Here is a 19,802-nt window from a genome sequence, read left to right on the forward strand (position 1 = left end):
CAAAATACCATCATTGCTGAGGCAAATGCTTATTTCTTACATAAATCACCTTTTGGCCTTAAACCATAGGAAATAGAAAACTATTGGTGCTGTTACCTAAGGACTTCTTGTCATTTAATCTAAATTAGATAGAGACAGAGATACAGAACATAATTTTAGGGATCAGAGATTCAATCCCAGTGTCAGTCAGCCTGTCCTTGAAAGAAAGCATTTATTTTTTGGTGAGTAGATTTTTTTCATTTTGAGATACATTTTCAATAAAGGTCTTGCTTTTCATGTTGTTGTTTTGGTTTTTATTTATTTATTTATTTGCCAGCTAAGGATTCCTGACATTTGAGTCAGGCTGTCATATAGAAATCTCAGTTAAAAAAACCAAAAAACAAAGAAAGAAGTAACAAGGCACCTCCTGAATTTCAAGGCTGAAATTAGCAAAGAGGATCTTCACACCTCGTGGGTATGGATCACCCGTGCAGAACAGGAATTTTGAAAATGGAGATCTCTGGGGGAATTAATGGATCATTCATCCAAACCCTCCCTGCTCCTCCTGTACAACCAGAGGATGATGAGCTCAGGCTGCCTCCTGTACCCTGTGAGCCCTTTGATTCCTCTCCAGTGTAAACACCCAGCACAGCACTGAAATAAACCTCCAGCATCCACCTGAGCTCCCCAAGCCAGGGCCATGGACCACCCCTGACCCAGACATTTGCTCCTGGTTTCCAAAAAAATGCTGTTGCCACAAACCTAACAGGCAATAATATTAAGATACTGAAAAAACAGAAAGGTGAACCCTAAAGAGAAGCCAAACAGCCAAGCTACAAATGGAAGCAAAGCACCTGCAGAGCTGTAGGTGGGAGGAGGGGTCTGAGCTGGGCTGACTCTGCAGGGTTAAGGTACAGAATGCTGACACAGCCCAGAAAAAAAAAAAACAAAACCAGCCTTCAGGGGTAAGTGAAGGGGAAGCACAGACAGCCATGCATTTCCCTAGCTCACAATTTGTTGCAGAAGTAGAAAAATTGTTACTTAAACTGCTGGGAATTCATTAGGTGGAGCAGAAGAAGTATTTTCAGGAAAAAGAATGAGCAAACATTTCATTCACATGATTCCAGCTATGGTTGTAAGGTGCCACACACACACTTTCATCAGTGGGACACAAAACAGGGATGCTACAACTGCTTGGGAAAATCCTACCAAAATGCTCATTTTATGGACACTATGTCTTCCACTAAAAAAAAAAAAAATTAAAATGAGTCTCACATGGAATTTTTAAAGCAAATATTTAGTCTTGACTCAATATTAATTTTGTGCTTGTTTGCACTGCATATTACACTGGTTTTAGGAAGCTGTGTTTGAGCAGCCCTCTGTCTCCATTAATATTGAAGACAATTCCCAAATAGATTCCAACTCCAGCAATATCATGCATCATTTTTGCCTAAATTTCAGTTTCCTGGAGAGATGTGCAGTTTTGTAAAGAGATGGTCCTTTCCAAAATATATAATAATATATAATCATGCAAATTGATTTATGGGATACCAAGAATTCAGGTTTTATGGAAAAAATCCTTACTTATGTAGGTTTCCAAAATAATTTTCCAGTGCTTATAATTTTCCTGCCAGTCTCCATACAGGATATGTCAGATTCCTGCTTCCACACTGACAAACAGGATCCGTTCTCCCTTCTTCTGACACACAGTATCTCTGGTGGGATGTGGAAAAAATCCTGCACTTCTTATTCAGTCTTAAAAGCAAAGGATTGTCAGGACTCAAGCATCTGGGATGAGGCCAGGAGATGCAACAAGAGCATCACCCACCTTTGACACAGGGCACAGACAAAAACTGGCCCCCGAAGTCCTGACACACCTTGTTCTCCATCCCTGCAAAGATTCCTCTGCCCCAGCACAGCACAGTCCTCTGCCTGGAGCAGTCTCACAAAACAGAAACAAACTAATTCAGAAAGCAATAGCAGGAGATTTATGAGGGTTATAAAACAATCTCTCTCCCCTCCAGATTCCAAGATTAAAGCCCAGTCAAATCCTCTACACCTACTGAGCAGCTGTGCTCATGCTGTACCACAGTCCAAGACCACTCAGCCAAGAGGACTTGAGCTACACTCAGTATCTTCTTACAGAACATCTAAGGGGGATCTCATTAAAAATTACAGCTGAAAGGCTCCAAATGAGGGTGAAGCCCCAGCCTGCCAGGAGCTGCTGAAACTTTGGCACACCAGCACTGATGGATGCAGGACCAATGGGGAATTCTTGTCCTAGACAAGGGTTTAAGCCAGACAGTCTTAAGGGTTTCTCTGGTCTTAAATTGATAGCAACAGAACAACAAAAGATAACACACCATGAAACAAAATGAAATAATAACAGACCACAGGGAAAACTTTGGCTTTTGGACTTGCTGTGATGTTCTTTAAGGATGAATTTGACCAGTTAAGTAGCAGCCAACTCAGTACATGAGTACCTCATGTACTCTCAGACATGTGGAATGTGCCCGAAACAGAAAATAACACCTGACCTAAAAACCTGAAAGGAAAATGTCTGACCACAGAGCTGAGCTGGCCTGAGAAACATCAGCAGCTCCCCGAGAGCAGCACCTGCCTGACAGGACGTGCTTCTCACCATCATGGGGCCACCCTGAGCCATGGCCACCCTCCAGAGTGACATTGTGCTGGCAGCAGCTGACGCCTCCGAGCTGCTCACACTTGCTGGACCCACAGTGCTGGTCCAACCCCATGCACTGAGCTGGGTGTGAACAGCCAGCACCCTGCTCGGGCGCTGGGGGTGACCTCAGGCAGCCCTGCAGCACAGCCACTCCTGTCCCTGCTCACACCTTCAGCACCACGTTCACACCCCCAGCGCCGCTCGCACCCTCGCAGTGCAGCCACAGCTGCAGCACACGCTGTGGGAAGCTCTCCTGACCCGGAGCTGGGCACCAGAAATTGCCCAGAACCAGCTGAAACCAGAGACCCACAGACAGGAGTCTGGCACCCCACTGTGTCCCCAAAAGGAGGAACTCCTGATATCAGCCCTCCTTCAACCTTTCCAGTCACCAAAGCACTGCCAGCTCCTACTTGCACAGTCAGAGAGGGCTTCTCATTGCGTTCTGTTACTTAATAAGACCTGAGCACTTCAAAAGGGAGCAGCTGCCAAAGGACTGGCCCTCCAGCCATGGAAGGGATAACCCGACCTGGGCTGGCAGCCCAAGCCCTGACTCCATGCTGGCACAGCCCCAGCGATGCCAGTACCTCCCAGCACCAGCAAACACCCTCGGGATCCCAACAGCAGCGTGGGTGGAACACAAGCACCACGCAGACGCCAGGCTGTGCTCCTCACTTCTTCTCTGTTTTTCACTTCCCAGCATTGACATTAAAGGCAAAACCTCTGCATTTTTACAGAGAAACAGGGTGTCACAGTATTAATCTTGACCAAGTCCAAAGTAGACCATGAAATCAGTTTGGGTCAACAAAGCAGCTGATATCCTTAAAGAAAGCAGGAGAGGCTCAACAGCCTGAAGGCAGCACAGGTGATGCTCAGGGGGAACTCCTACACCATAAGAGAAGTGATACAGGAATGTAACCATCCATATGTATTTGACACAATCATCAAAGAGTAATATGTACAAAGTTTCCCAATGCCAAAGATCTGGCATGGGATAACTTATTTTAGGGAATCACAAGCTTATGCCTGGAAGGTTTAGTATCAAAGCCAAAGGAAAGTCCTGTTGTGTTGGGAGCAAAGGAGAAGTATGAAATTCTATGCGTGCCTGATACTGTGAATGCTGTGAGGTGCAGTGATCCCAGAATAAATCAAACTAAACTGGTGGCGTGCAGCATCATACCCCTGGCAGGTAGACCTGTAAACAATCATCACCTTACCCCCTTCTCCAGCACTTTCATCATCAGCTTGGTCCCCCAGGGAAGAAACAGGGGGGAAAACACAGACTTTCTGGCCAGTTTAGAGGTAACTTGGCCAAGCTTTAGCTCACTGGGAAAGTGTGCTTATGAGTGTAGTAAACCCTTTAGTCACCCTCAAGGAAAGAAGGCAGCACGTTTGTCCACAGCACAAGGGGTGGAAAAGATCAACTGCTGGAGCTCAGCTGTACCTGTGAGAACAGCACAGGATTTTGACCCAGAGCTAAGCACACACTTCAACTTCTGCTGAACTGCACAGCCGAACCAGGGAGAACAAGCGCTGGAGGATTTTGGCAGGAGAGCTGGAAACAGGCAGGTAAGGATGGTGAGTTCAGCCATGGCTTCTTTACACTTCCAGCGAGAGGCACAGGCCTTTGCCAGGACAGTGCTGGGAGTTAGGAACTCCACTCCTAACCCAAACCACTCACATGGTGCCCCATGCCTGAACTTGCTGGGATCCTGCTGTTCCACGTGACTTCAAAGGGAGCTGCCAGGGACTGGTTTCCCACAAGGAGGGGCCCCAGTGAACCATCTCGCACACCTTCCTCAGAAAAGGGCTGTGCTGACATCCTTCCCAACAACAGGGCAGGTGTTATTTACTCCCTTTCTCTGCGCTACAAAAAAATAAGTTAGTTCAGGAGCAGAGAGACCAAAACAGGGCTCCTTAATCACATGCCTTCACACACATAATAAAAACTGGCCGTGTGTGATTCATCAATGGAAGAGGTTTGGAAAACACATTCAGAAGGAGGGTAATCTCTCAGGCAGCCTATCAACACCCAGCTGAAGCATCCACTGAACTTGAAGAGCAGGTATTGTGAGTTGGCCTCCGAGAGAGCCCAGCCTGCCCTGAGAAAGGATGGGAAGAGGCAGATCCAAAGGGTGCCTGCCTGCAAGTTGCTCACTCTCCAAAATCAAGATGAGGTAGATAAGGTGGGCCTCCAGGATGAAAAGACATCTTCAACACTGAGCCTGGCAAGAGCACTACACCTTGCAAACTCAAGTTTATAAGATTTTTTTTTTTTACCCCCCCTCCCATACACTAACAGATAATCCAGTCTGGGAAGGCTGATCTCAAGCACATCAGAATCAGTGGGAATCTTTTTATTGTGTTTGGATCAGACACAAAAGATGACTGTGTTTACCCTGGAGCCTAGAACATCCCTTTTGCCATTGCTGCCCCTCCTTCCTTCCCCACAGGCACAATCCATAAGCATCCTAGAAGTACAGCCTTTTTCTGAGGCATGTCAATGCTGACATGGCTTCAAAAACAGAACAGCCAGACACTTGCAGTGAGTAAAGCAAATATAAAAGCTACCTAGGGACTTCATTAGCTTAATTAAACAAGTAGCTATATCTTTTGACTTCCTACATAATTTTTAATTTTAATTAACTGAACTGCATATGTAATCAGTCGTTTGTAGAGGCAATTCCCAAGGCTCAGTCGAAAGAGCTGAAAATTTGGGTTAGGCTAAAGCTGGTTTTTCACATGCCTCTAGTTATTTCTTGTCATCTTTCTTGTTTAAGCTCTTACCAGATCATGCTTTTGGAATGTCAGATCTTTCTGTATTTTAATAAGGTAGCACCTCCTTGGAGAGGTCAAATGGCAATTTTCTCAGCCAAATACACGGTGTCTGGATTAATCAGTCCCTCTTATACTTTTTGAGGCTGACAGACACCTGTCTATCAAGTCAGACACCTTTGAAAATCCTCAGGGCTGTCTAGTACAAAGGGGATTTTGCATTTCCAGACCAGCACATTAAAGTGCCTTCCCTATAAACGCACAGCATGCACTTTTTAAGATTCAAATTAGGATGCCTTAAAAAAAAAAAAAAGAAAAGCAAACACACACACACACAACAGGGTATCAAGTATTTTCTTATTGTTGCAAAGGCTGGCAAGTGCTCAGGGCAGCAATTCCCACCACAGGGGCAGACCTGGCCAGCACTGGGAAAAGCTGCCAATCCCACCTGCAGTCAGCAGGTCCGTGTACCCTGAGTGTTAAAGCCCTCACAGCTCACCTGAACAAAGTTTAATACTCTGCAGCTAAACTCACACATGGGTGGAAAGTCAGTCTCTCTCAAAACTCCTATAACCAGTTATTCCAGCTATTACTGTAATATTGTCATTCTAATTTTTTGTTTCAGGACAGCTGCTTAAAATATTACTTTTGTTTTTGTTCAAGCGGCCTAATTATAAGCTGTGCACCAGCCATGAACAAGTATGCATAACTAATGACTCTTAGCCAATCCTGGACTCTTTAATCAATTTTAGTCTGGTTTCATCCAAGAGATCACCCACCTCTACAGGAGATTTGCTGAGGTGGGAACAAGATTTATTTATCCTGTGAAAATTCCTGCCAAGAAAATCTGCTTGAAGAGCTACAAATACAATAGAGATATGAAAAGGAGGTTTCAGATCTTTTAAAAAAGCCAAAAGAGGTTCTGAAAGCAGGAGCTAGAGCCTGCTCCTATGGTGTTACAGCAATTTATATTGCTTTTAAGAAATACCTCTAAAGCAATGAATGATTTACAAGTAATGGCTGCAGAAAGATGCTCCTTAGCATATTTGAAAAAAAATTAATGTTATAAAGTTAGAAAGAGAGAAACACAGACACGACTGGTTCAGGGACTATTATGTTTTTGTTCTCCTTATACTTTCAAAGAAAAATGAAACAACAACTCTCCAGAGGGATTTTTTACCTGTTTCCCCAAGTTATGTGCCAGGGGGAGAGGATGCAACTACCTGTTTATAAATCCCATGGTACTGAAGTTTCTTGAAGACAAGGCACTGATCCCAACAGTACCATCACTGAGTAAGAACCCACTCCTTTAGAAATTTAAGTGAAATCCAAAACAAAATGGGGAGGATGCGGGAGAGTCTAATAATGTCATGCACACACTGGAGTCTGCAGCAGGGGACAGCTTTCATCCACAGCCTCCTACAAATGTGGGGCTAGAAATGGCTAGGCTGGTAAATGGGCTGAGAAGCAAATGTGAAGCACGACCAGACCCTACCAGCGAGGGTCCATTTCCTGAGGGCACAGAACAAACCAAGCGTGGGATGACTCTGAACTGCCACGAACAGCAAAGCTGCTGGAACCCCCCAGTGACAGCACGTGGTGGCCAGGGGAGATGGCAGGCAGAGAGAAAAGGCTGCTCTGAGGCTCCCTGAGCAGAGAGAAGGGGCAGGAACCCCCCAGCTCCCTCCCACAGCCCGTGTGAAACCAGAATCGCGTGGGCAGGACGGATGCTGCCTTTCCCTGCCACAAGCACATACAAGCAGAGCTAAAGCTCTGCTGAGCACAATTAAACCTTAATTATTCACCATGCATCTTTGTAACACCATGCCAAATACCACCATGTCCAGTCCATCACTCTATTTTCCTTCCATCCCCTCTTGTCTTCCTCCTACAGCTATTTTTTTTTTAAGGGATGGGAAGGAAAATCACAGATTACTTTAATTTCCCAAAGGCAAATGCTGACATCAATGCAAGACCACTAAATTAAAGGATGGCAAATGCAGGGCTTCATTTTCAGCTCTCTGAACACCTGATTACAGCAAATACACCCATGCTCACATTCAGTAGCTGCTATCAGGCTATCAGCTTTGCATATGCAAGGTATGGAAATCTGCCTGCAGACACCTGTGTGTGCAATTGCAGGTAAAAGAGGCTGACAGTGGGACAGGGTCTCTGCTCTTGAGGGGACTTCCAAGCATTGACCAATAATCAAACAACAAAAATCTTCTATTTCCATTCAGTTAACAGTAACAAGATATCAATAAATCTCAACAACCAGCAAAACAAAGATCTTTCAATAGCTGTAGAGCTGGAGTTGCAAAAGGATGATCCTGACAGGTCACGTTTTAGGTCAATCACTGAGCACACAATACAGGAATTGCCCTCCTCTATCTCCAAGATCTGGAGATTATCAACCAGAGTATTTTCTGTCTCCTGCACGAACCCAACATAAGTTGGCAGAAAACACAGGAAATTGTGGCACTTTTTCTGTTACAGTTATAAAGAAATAAATTCATTGACTGGTGCCAAGTAGGCAAGTTGGTGGCACTTCCCACATGGAAACATTCCAAGGGCCACCACAATGAGATGCTGAGCAGAGCTTCCTCAAAGTAAAGCAGTGGCACAGATGTACTTAGAACTGAGGCAATGCCCCCCGGGAAGGAAAGAGCAGTGAAAAAGCAAGACCAGTGCACACCAGAGACCTGGGTTTGGCCCAGAGAGGAACAGAACAGCCACCAGGGAGAAACAAAGAAAGAGAAACAAAAAGATTGGGCAGAGAAGCAACAACAGTTCTCTCAGTCTTGAGAAGTCTCCCAAGGCACAGCATTCACCTTCAGCTTTAATTAACCTCCCTAACAAATCGAGGCAGACTTTATGAATCATTTATGACTTTACATTAAGCAGCACAGTCTGCACATGGTCTGAGGTTCTGTGTCTCGTTGGTTGCCCAGGGACCACCACGGCACAGCTACAGCAGGACAGCACTCAGGAGTAACTTAGGGGCAATCCACTGGGTTGTACAGCATCAGGCAGAGCCCCCAGTACCCTGTTCATGGATCCAACCCAAGGAGCAGGGACCCCTAAACCAGCTGCATCTCTCTGCAAAACCCCCTCTGAAGCTGTGTCCCCAGAACTTTGCTCACTCGCCTACTTGTGTTGTTCTCCACTATTCAGTGCTGGGAAATATTTTCTTGTTATTCATAGGTTTTATTGCATAATCCTATACTTCTGAGAAATTATTCTCATTTGAGTCTCCATTAGGTGTGTCACTATTTTTAAAATATCTTCCTACTACATGTAATTCATTTGGTGTACTGCTGCTTTTCCATTTTTGTCCAATAGCTCTTTCTTCTTTCTAAAACCAGGCCACAGCAGATGAGATCATGAACCATTAAAATCCATTAGTCCTCAAGATAATCCATCAAATTTCTCAACACCTCAGGTAGAAAGGGGAAAGGTCACAACTTTCTCCTACTCCAACCATTTCAGTCAGACACTGAAAAGCCAAATACCACCCTTTTAACAGCAGTTAAAAGTTAAGTCCTGGTGCCGCAGCAAAAGGCAATCTGATAGAAAAGTTCATTTATTTATGATGCTTGATCACTAATAATGAGCACTGTAAACTACAAAAGAATGATTCTGGAGTGAGATGTGCTCAGCATCTCAATACCAGGAAGATGGGGTTCCACAACACAGAGGTACAGACACAAACCAAAAGCTCTGCAGAGGACTTGACTTACAGGCACCTTCCTTCTTCTCCCCTCCCTTCCACACCAAGAGTTGAAAAGACCTTTACTGATCCCTTTATTGTGCTGGGGACAGCTGGAACCCTAAAAAGGGGATGTAGAAGTTTCAGGAAGGCCCACAGTGCTGGCTGTCACCCAGGCTGCCATGCTGGTGTCACATTCCTACAGCGCTGGAAGCCAACGTGACAGAGAGAAGGAGCTGCACAGGAGATGGAGCACTCCAAACTCATCACCCACATCAAACCCTTCCCACACATCTCCACCTTTCCATCCAAAGACAGCAAAGCCCCTCTGGGTGCTGAGCACATCTTACACCATCAGTTTTACAAAAGGAAAGCAATGTATGGGATGGCAGGAGCAGAGGTAGAAACAGGGATTTGGGTCTTCAAAACACAGACCTAGCTCACTGAACAGCAGCCGCACTGCTTGGAAAAGTGCAAGGGAAACTTGGAAGAACCCACAACAGCAACGTGTGCCTGGACTCCACAGAAGTCCAGACATCAAGAAGAGTCAATTTCTCCACAGCACCAGAACTCTCAGTCTTTTCAATGACTTTAAAGCCTTGAGCTAAGTGATTGAGGGGCACACAACACCACCCCTCTCAGCCTCACAGTGAATTAATTTATGTGCAGCATCAAGTTATCAGCAATACTTCTGGCAAATCCTAAGATTTCAAATGGCATGTCTCAGGGGCATGCCAGTCTTTGGAAGTACAGTTCCCAACACAGCTCACATTCCCATTTACAGTGCTAATCCCATTACTCATCCTTAGTGAGGATACAAAAAGGAGAGATTAAATCCAGCAACTTTCAACCTTGGCATGAGCTGTAACACCATGGGGAAACCTAAGCACCTCAGCTCTGATAATTCTTCCCAGATCTGGAACTGATCACAGTGACTCTCTTCTTCCTCTTCTCACTTCCTCACCTGGCAGTTTCTTAGCACTGAAATTATAAAGGACTAACATTTATACCCAGCCAATATTAATCCACCACATCCCCTCTCATGTTGCAAGATGATCTGCCCAACGATTTGAGACAGAAGGATGAAAAGCAAACTACCAAATATGAGTGGCATGTCACAGGAGAGAACCTGCATGGGACACAGGGAAAGATGAAATGAAAGGTTTAAAAGTACTTTAGCCCATATACTCCCTCTCCCGTTCCCTGCCAACCACTTATGGGATTGCTCCATATCCCTGGTACACACATCCCAGAACACCATGTCAAAGCACCAGCAGTTTCTGGCTGCATAGCCAATTAGATGCCTCCAAGGATACAAAAAAAAAAAAAAAAGAAAGAAAAAAAAAAAAAGGAGTGCCAAGGCATGCACTCCCCCAGCATTCCTGAAGGTATGATGCTTGCTCCTGGTGTCCAGATGTTACTGCTCATGTCTCTGCTCCAATCCCATGAGGTCCACTGCTGGGAGCCACAATCAAGTCTTCAGCAGCAAAAAGAATGTAGGTTGAAGCTGACAACACCCAGAAAGGACACGCCACTGCCAACACTTGCTTTGCCAAGTTAGATCATATCCTCTTTGTACAGTGGGTTTTGTTTATGTGTTTGGTTTTCTGTTTGGGCTTTTTTTTTTTTGGTGGGGATGATGGAAGAGTACAATCAAAATATTTCTGTGAAAGAGCAGTTTAAAAAAAGGGTGAAGAGGTGAGGTTTTTCATGGGGAAGGACAGTGGGTAGGACATCAGTATCAAAAATAATATGGAAAAAAAAATTGTCCTGAAATCCTGAGGCCAAGCATTACAATAAGAGACAGACTGTCCAAGACCAAGCAATTTTTAGTCCTATCAAGTCTGTGATTACAGTTTTCCTCATCTACCTCATGAGAGAGATGATCTCACTACCCACTTGTGACCATGAAGTCAGAGCTGTGACTGCAGCAATCAGGCTGATGCAGGAAGGAGCTGCACAGCTCTGGCCTCCAGCCCTCCCAAGCCACCGGATGGTGACAGGGTGCTGTGTCACTGGGATGTGCTCTCAGCTGACCCAGCCTCCCTCTGCAGGACAGGAGGCTCTCCAGGGTTTTGTGAACAACTGCAAGCTGACAGGCACCTACCACAGCACGCTGTCACATATTTCCCCTTTTTTAGTATTTCTTTTTCCCTTTCCAAAGTGTGGTTTCAAGAGGAGGAACCAATGTGACCAAGATTTACCTTGGATTAAATAAAGCAGAGGGTGGAGACACCCAGAAAGGGTATGTAGAGAAAAAGGTCAGAACATGGTTGGAGTGGTTTTGCTGACAGGTCAATTGAGAACATAGCTTGGGTGCTGACCACACTTCCCACTCAAAACTCAGCATCACCTGCAGATAAACCTTCTGCTCTCCAAACAAAGCTTCTGCTGAGGATTTCCACAAGCCCCAGCACACAGCAATCCTGGGTAAGCCAAGAGCAGGACAGGCTCACTTACAAAGCCAGTCATATTTAGGACAACTGTTGTCACGTTCCCTCCTTGACAAATGTTTTGTTTCTTTGTGAATGGAAGGCCTGGCATTTTATCTGTGCCAGAGTGTTGCATGTGTTTTATATACAAACAGACATGCTTTTAACTCCAGCACACTAATGTGTTTAAAGTATAAATTCCCTCCTGGAGAAAAGCACATCCCCACCTGGGTGGCACTGTTAATGTGGACCTCGTGCTCTTCTTCCTGCAGACAAACAGCCCTTGCTGTGTGTGGGGGCATGTTCCTGTAATTCCCAAAGCAAGATTTTATTCACTCTGGGAAAAAGCACATCAGTTTTAGTCTTCTACCTTAATTCTCACCAGCTGAGGACAGAAATCCCTTGGACAGCATTTATGTCCTCTGAAAATAAAGGCAAGTGAATTGGCTTTAAGATTTACCAAGCCCAGTAATATAAAGCCAAGAAGCCACTCAGTTCCTGTCCTCTCAGCAACCACCTTGGAGGGAAGTAAATTAAGATATCCAGTCCCTTTTAATGACTGACCCACATTCAGTGAAGGGAAACATTACAAACACAGTTCCCTAAGAAAGATAAAAAAACACCTAACACTGTTCAACTCCTAATACACATTACATTGAAAGAGCCTGAGATAAGATTACAGTAGCAAGGGGTTTGATGGAACCATAAAAAAAAATAAAATCATAAAACAGTTTTGTTTGGAAGAGACCTCAAAGATCATCCAGTTCCAACCTCTTGCCATGGGCAGGGACACCTTCCACTATATCAGGTTGCTCCAGGCCTCATCCAGCCTGGCTTTGAACAATTGATCCTGAACTGGAACCGCTGACTAGATTTTGGCCGGACCACAAATTTCAACTCTTTGTGATTCTAAAACACTCCTCTTGCAGCCCAGCAGAGTTTGAAAGGCTTCTGGGGCATTACCACACAGAGCAACATGAAACAGGGGGGGTGGTTTCACATACTGAGATAGAAAGTCTGAACAAGTACTGACCCACTGGAAAATTCACAGCAAGAGATGGAAAGATCTGGTACTCTTCAAACACCTACATGTTCTGGCTGTGGCTTTGAAGCAAGCCACAACACTGTCTATTGTAAAGAGCACTGTTCCTGTGGAAACACTTGCTTAATATTGTCAGAGATGGAGTAAGAAGAAATGCTATAGGTGTACAGAATTTTGCAACTAGCCATTTCCTGGCTAAAATATACATATATATTCAAAAAAGGAAAATTTCCTTATTGTTGATGGTTAAAAACATTATCAGGCACTGAAATAGCATATTTTTCATGCAGCTGGAGTAACAAAATAAAAAAATAAAAACCCAAACAAAGCCACCAAACCCAAATTCCTAGAATCATAGAATGCTTTGGTATGGACCTTAGAGATCATCTCATTCCTACCCTACTGCCACAGGCAGGGATACTTTACCTAGACCAGGTTGCTCCAAGCCCCATCCAACCTGGTCTTGAACACTTCCAGAGAGGAGAGATCTGCAAATTTTTTTTTGCAAATGAAATTTCCTACAACCAGAATTATTAATATAAAAAGATAGTTTAGTCAACCTAGAAATAACCACAAAACTTATACTGAGAAAATGCTGATAAGCGTTTTTGAGGTCACAAATATGTTTTCAGAGCAATCTTTCAGAAGCCAAACACAGGGACACCAAGGGCTACTTAAAACCTGCAAGCTCAGTTACTCTTTTCTCACCTAATATCCATGTTAAAAACAAGAACAGAAGCTTCAAAAATGTTACTAAAATAAGAAGTGCATTGCTTAAAAACAATGAGTACTGCATATGCATTGCTGAGGCAAGTCTTTTTTATATATAGAAATAACACCAGTGACCTCATATTAATCACAGACACAGCTTTCTCCATGACAAAGGGAAATGACAAACTTGCAAGGGCACACCAGAAACCTTCTGAGATCACATCCACATAAGCCAAAACATGTGATAACTTCAATGATCCTTTGCTCCTCTTAAAAGAAATCCACTCAGATCCTGCATTATTCTTGACAAAATCAGAATCATGCAATTCTAAAATGAATCAAGTGATGATTTTAGTTATAGCTTCAGCTCTCTGTTCTAAGCTCCTTCTCAAAATTTCTGACGCTTTCAATTCTAAGAATTCTAACCAAGATAGTGCTACCCAGAAAGAACATAACCAGCCAAAAGGGTTTCTCCTTGCTAGACACAGCGCCAAGCAAGAACCAAAATGAATGTGCGTCGTGTCCTGTCTGTGCCACAGCACGCAGGCGTTCACAGCATCAACATCCTGCTCTCCTGCAGATGTGCAGCCACATGCAGCAGCTCTCATCCAAGACAGAGAGGAGAGCAGTCACAGCTCCCAACACCCCCCCAGAGGAGCACAGGTAACCTCAGAACGGGACTTGGTACTGTGGTCATCAGAAACTGCTGGGGAAGCACAGGGTTGATGATGGTTCAAGCTGAAGGAGGGTAAATATTAGAGATTAGAAAGAAATTCTTCCCTATGAGGGTGTGAGGCACTGTCACAATTTGCTCGGAGGAGCTGTGGTTGGCCCATCCTTGGAAGTGTTCCAGACCAGGTTGGACATGGCTTGGAGCAACCTGGTCTGATTGATGGAAGGTGTCCCTGCCCACGGCAGGGGTTGGAACTTTGATGAACTTTAAGGTCCCCTACAACACAAACCGTTCTGTGATTCTATGAACTGATAAATCATTAACCAAGTTCTTTGATAGATACGAAACACACGGAAAAGCCATCCTGGCATCAAGCTTTGACCAAAAGCAGATTAAGGGCCTCAGCTGCCCCAAAATTCCGCTCCCGCCTCTTCTTCCGGCCGCCACCACTCCTCTGCAGAGGCAGCACAATGGACGGCTGCTTTCGCACGACTCCAAAACCACAGCAAACAGCCCCCCACACTGACTCGCCTGGCGCCTGACTGATGGTTTCTTCAGCAAGCTCAGCTGTGAAATGGGGTAGGAGAGAAGCAGAGACTCAAGCAGGAAGCTCTCCGCCTCTCCTGCTGCCCCACTGCCCACGGGGCAGATGAGGGCAAAAACCTGCTGGGTGCCCTCCTGGATCTGCCCTGTACAAACCGCCAGAGCCCACAAGTCACAGGCCTGCTGAAAAAGTGCTCCATCACATCTAAACACAAAACTCATTCCTACACTGGATGACTTCATAAGTATTATTTTAGCCCAGATGGAAAGGGTCACAGTGGCACAAGAACCTGTTTTGTCTACAAGGGGTTGAAAACCACTCTGTGAGGATGTGCAGCATAGCCTGGATTTTTGATGCTTTATTCCTGACCCTCCAGAATCCAGGAGTCTGCTCTTAATTTCAACACTGTCACTCCCAGAGGGTGACAAGCCCTAAGGATGTAGAAACAGTGAGCCTTGGCCTGCAGAGACAGCTCCTTGAGAGTAAATATGGGGGAAGATTACACTGGTGCTTTAGGTAGAGAAATCAGCCTCAATCTGTGTGAATGTGACAAAGAAACTTTTCTCGATTCCTGTACCATTTCTTTTGCCTACATCATACCCTATTTGTCCCTCAAAGGGAATAAAGCACCACTGTCTGGGCTCATGAGAACAGCTCTAGACCTTGCTCCTTTCTTGGACATGAGCAAGATGAATTTGAAGATCTAGGTTTTGATAAACCTTTCAGCAAGAGGAAAGCAGAACATGTTCCTTTCTAGAATCAAGGAAACGGGAAAACATCCCTACTGGCAAGATAGGCTAGATGTCACTCGAGCTAATTGTTTGAAAGTGTGGTCAAAATGAGTTACTATCATTAGGTATTGATAGGATTATTTTAACAGGGGCTAATTTTGGAGAGGAAGATGGCTTATCTTTTCCACCCAGTTCTGCTCCACTCTAAGCTGAGAACAGCTTAGTTGCTTGTAGAGTAGCTACTAAATGACCATAGTTACATCCCATTATATTCAAGAAGACTAAATAAACCAGCATTTCTTCTTAGCTGCCACATCAGGAGCCCTTTGCAGAAACAAGGGACAAACTTCTATAAAAGAAAACTGATTTCAGGGTCATTTTCAACAATTTCCCGTAAATCGCCCTCCCTTACAAACCAGTCTGGTGAGCACTTCTGGGAAGTACCCCAAGCTGGACTTTTTACTGCTACTGAGTAAACAGGTAATGAAGAGATAAGCGTGGAGCTCCATGTAGAAAACAGATTATCAGCAGCAGTACTCCCACCAAGCCCTATTAGACGGAGGCTCACCCTACACAAAGCTCTGTTGCTCTTGTATTAACAGTGTGTTCCAATGAGTAGCTTTGACAAGAAATCCCACCACAGATTTGGACTGCAGAGGAACACTTTCCTCACATGGTTATATTTTCTCCCAGGCTCAGGAGCAAACTGCCTCAGGGAATAAATTTTCATGGAATATATTAACATGAGATGCCTCAGTCTGTGAATGACCTAGATAATAAACTCAATGATGGAAGCCAATTCCTTCCTCCTTCTCAGAGCACCATGGGCACTCGCTGTGCCCAATAAATAATGTACAACCCAGCCATCATTATCAACTCTCGTTGCATGCAAGAAGGGGGAAGGAAACGTGTCCAGTTCTTCTCCCAGTTAGCCAGTGCAAAGCTGGCAGTGTAATTCCATCGAAGCCATGGGGAACCCACTGACGTAAAACTCACAAGCAACAGCAGAAGCAAACACCAGGCTCGTGCTCTGCTGGAATCTCACAGAAGACACAGGCAAACTTTTTATAAACAAGTGAGAAAGGAAGGAGGCAACTATCACATTCATGTTATGAAAAATTGATGCCAGAAAGAAGTGAAGTATGGAGAGCTTCATGTATGTGACAGTTACATTTGAGGGAAGGATAACATGTAAAGCATGTAAAATTTAGAAGAATTGAAGGATACGAGAGAGAAGAAAACATGCAGTAAATCAATCCCAAATTTCACTACTTGGAACTCTATTTTTCCTCTGCTCCTCAGTCCTGGGGAAAAGGCCAACAAGCTATATGTCCTTGTTTACCAAGAAGGCAAATGCAGGACAAAGTAGGAATTCAAACAGGACAAGCTAGTCTTTCATTAGTCATTCCTGATTTAGACAGCCTTTGTTATTCTGAAGGAGCAAAGCCCAGAACTGAATACATTTAGCATGGGATGAGCACACTGACCAGTCTAGGTGGAAAGAATCCCTCAAGGAACTAACTCACACACTGACAAGTCAGCTCCAAAGCTATCAGAGACAGCATTGATTTGCAACTGTTTTGTCAGATAAAAGCACTTTGGAGCACAGACATCCCATGCTGACTTTTACTATCATAATTAAACCATCATCCTCTTTCCCACCCTGACTGTGGACCCAGCCAGCTCCAGAGAGCTGCCACAACCCTAAATGATCCCTCTGACAGTGCACTTCTCCCTCTGACTCACACCCACAGCACCCAGCACCACTGGTCCTGCTTGAACCTACTACAGCATCTATAAAGCCGTGGAGGATGGCAAATATTTTTCTGTCCAAAAAGGACAAAAAGATTCCCAAACTAAGATGCCACTGCTATCATAGGAAGCTTAAGACACTAAATTTAGCAAGTAGAGATGTACATGAAGAACTGAATTTCCAAGGGTTTTCTTGCTTACATGACAGAGTAAAATTAAATCTATTCATGAGAAAAAAATGCAAAAGACCATGTTATGCTAAAATGCAGACTGATGGCAAGGAATTAAAAAAAACCAAAAAACAAGCAAAGGCAAACCAGAAACCACAGAGCAGGCCAGAGAGTGAGAGAGAGCTAGAAACCAGAGGTGCTATAGAGAGGTGTGAGCTGCTTTTTCACACCAAATGAGACCAGCTGGCAAGTTAAAAATCCTGTCTCTGAGAATGGGTAACATAGAATATATGAGAGAAAGGCAGGAAAAACACCACAGTGTCAGATATGGAGCTACCACCTCAAAGCTCTCCTCAGCCCCTGGCTGCACATCAGACAATCTGTCACTGTGATTCTTACTATTAGATGTAAAGTCCTGGGACAGCAGAGACATACAGCCTGTTTCTCACATCCTGTCCCTTACTGCCTCACTCTGAGAGATTACTGGGCTCTACTGATCTGTCAAGTGATTTCACACTGCAAACAACTGTACCGATCTTTTTTTAAACGTACAGTAGACACGCAACACTCATACAGCAAATCACACATTTAGAAGTGTGTTTTGCATGGATGCATTTTCCTCCTCTCCCCATTTTGACAGAAACATCTGTACTGCAATAAAAAGTAAAAAAATAAAAATAAGAGAGAAATTACACTAAGGCCTAAATCGCATTCTCATGCTGGTTTAAAAAATAGAATAAATAATCTATCTCCCATTTTACAAACTGAAGTCAGCTACCAAAGCTGCCCAGCTTGTGTTTCTGCACCAATACTTCATCTCCTACCTGTTCCACAGAAAGGAGATCCCTCCTGGAAGGAGTCTGGAGAGCTGCCACTGTACCACTGACACGAATACAGCCAACTCAGTCACAAAACTCAAAACTTACGAAACTGCGCAGGTGAACACCAAGAAAAAGCCCTTATGTAATGTCATCTAACAGATTCATACCTCCCCTCCCTCCTTCTTCCCCTGGCAACATTTTTTTGTACTGGCAAAACTCCTGGGTAAGCACAGTCACAGCAGCTGGGTTTCAGTTCTGTGTGAGCTGTGCCGACCCAAAGGGCAGCTCCACACCACAGAACTTCCCAGCCAGAGCCACGGAGGTCCAGACAGCAAGTGAAAATCTTATCCCAGACCTGACATCCCAAAAGCCCTGTGGCTTTACAGCCCAGGACAGCATCTTCCCCAGGATGGGCTTAATTGCTTTGCAATGTGGCACTCAGAGGAGACAGCCCGGGGTGTGACATCCATTTGTCACAGAGATCACAGGCATCCTGTCTCTGTCTTGAGGGCTGCATCCCTCCATCAGGACAGAGAGCACAAGGCTTTCTGAAGATGCAGTGGGTCTCACAAGGAAGACCAGCCAAAAAAAAAAACCCTGGCAGACACCAGAACAACTCTTCTGCCTGCAACCTGCCCCACACTGCAGGAGCCCCAGGACAGAGGAGCGCAGGGAGCAGGGCCGTCAGCCGGTCAGACTGCCCCGGCAGCCCGCGGGATAGATCTGGACATCGATTAGATGCCTCTGGTCTAGCACAGCAAGGGCACAAAAGGTCTTGCAGGGGCAGTGAAAAAGCAATTTTTTCCATCACCTTGGGCCCAGGACGGACACTGAATATCAAGAGGACAGGAGTTGCTGAGGGATGCTTGTTCCCACGCAGCATTGCTCAAAGGCGACAAAAGCTGGCTCACATCTGCTCGTGGTGATGGCTTCTAAATTAAAGCAGGATGGTTTCCTCAGCAATTGACCTCCCTAAGTAATGAGAACATCTCATGATATCAAAGCATACAAAAATATCACTGGCATTGCAGAAATACAGTTGTTTGTCTGGATTACCCTAAGTGGCTTAGCAATGTTAATGGGACGCTTCTGGATGCTCTTTGTTCCAGATACACATTTTATCTTTGACATCATTATTATAAAGCAGGGCTTTCCCTCACAAGGAGCCAGCAAAAGGGGAGGGTTTGGGAGAGGAACAGCCACGTGGTGATCTCCACCAGGACATGGCCCCAGGTTAGTTATCCACGACTCCAGCCTGGGTCCAGGATGGCCCTACAAATAGCACAGGGGTGGAGCAAGCAATCAGAGCAAAGATTGCTCATTGTCTCCAGAAGAAATTAAATTTGCAGCATGGTCTGACATGTCTTAACTGCATGCCTAAATAGGATGAAATCTGGGAGGCAAGAAGGTGAGACGGCTGATCCAGAATCCTTATAAAAGCTGCCAGTAACTCATTTCATGTGGTAACTCTGCTGCTCATCTTTTTCTCCATGGTTACACAAAAGGCCCCCAGTTTCCTGGCTGTATGAGCAAAGCACAATAGCTAAAGCCTAAAACATCAAAAGAGCCTTGATAGTTTGTGAAGAAAGGGTGGGAGTCTTATTCACTTCAGTAAGGGATATGTTTTTCATATTGAATTACCCTGTAAATCAGTAGACTTTCTAATGGCATTTCAATAGCTCAAATGGCCCCCTTGACGATCCGTTCTGCAGAGTTTATTGCCTATAAGCTCAAAATGGCCAGAAACCAAATCATTACTCAGAAAATACTCCAAACAGAAAGC

At 44.7% G+C, this 19,802-nt stretch overlaps 1 protein-coding gene across 2 annotated transcripts in view; it reads right to left on the reverse strand.

Annotated features, from left to right (window-relative positions):
- The window catches only part of PRKCH (protein kinase C eta), a 129,928-nt gene that overhangs the window by 86,610 nt on the left and 23,516 nt on the right, over positions 1-19,802 (reverse strand). The gene's annotated exons all lie outside the window — the stretch shown is intronic.

Source organism: Passer domesticus, chromosome 6, assembly GCF_036417665.1.
Source record: "Passer domesticus isolate bPasDom1 chromosome 6, bPasDom1.hap1, whole genome shotgun sequence".
Taxonomy (NCBI): Eukaryota; Metazoa; Chordata; class Aves; order Passeriformes; family Passeridae; genus Passer; species Passer domesticus.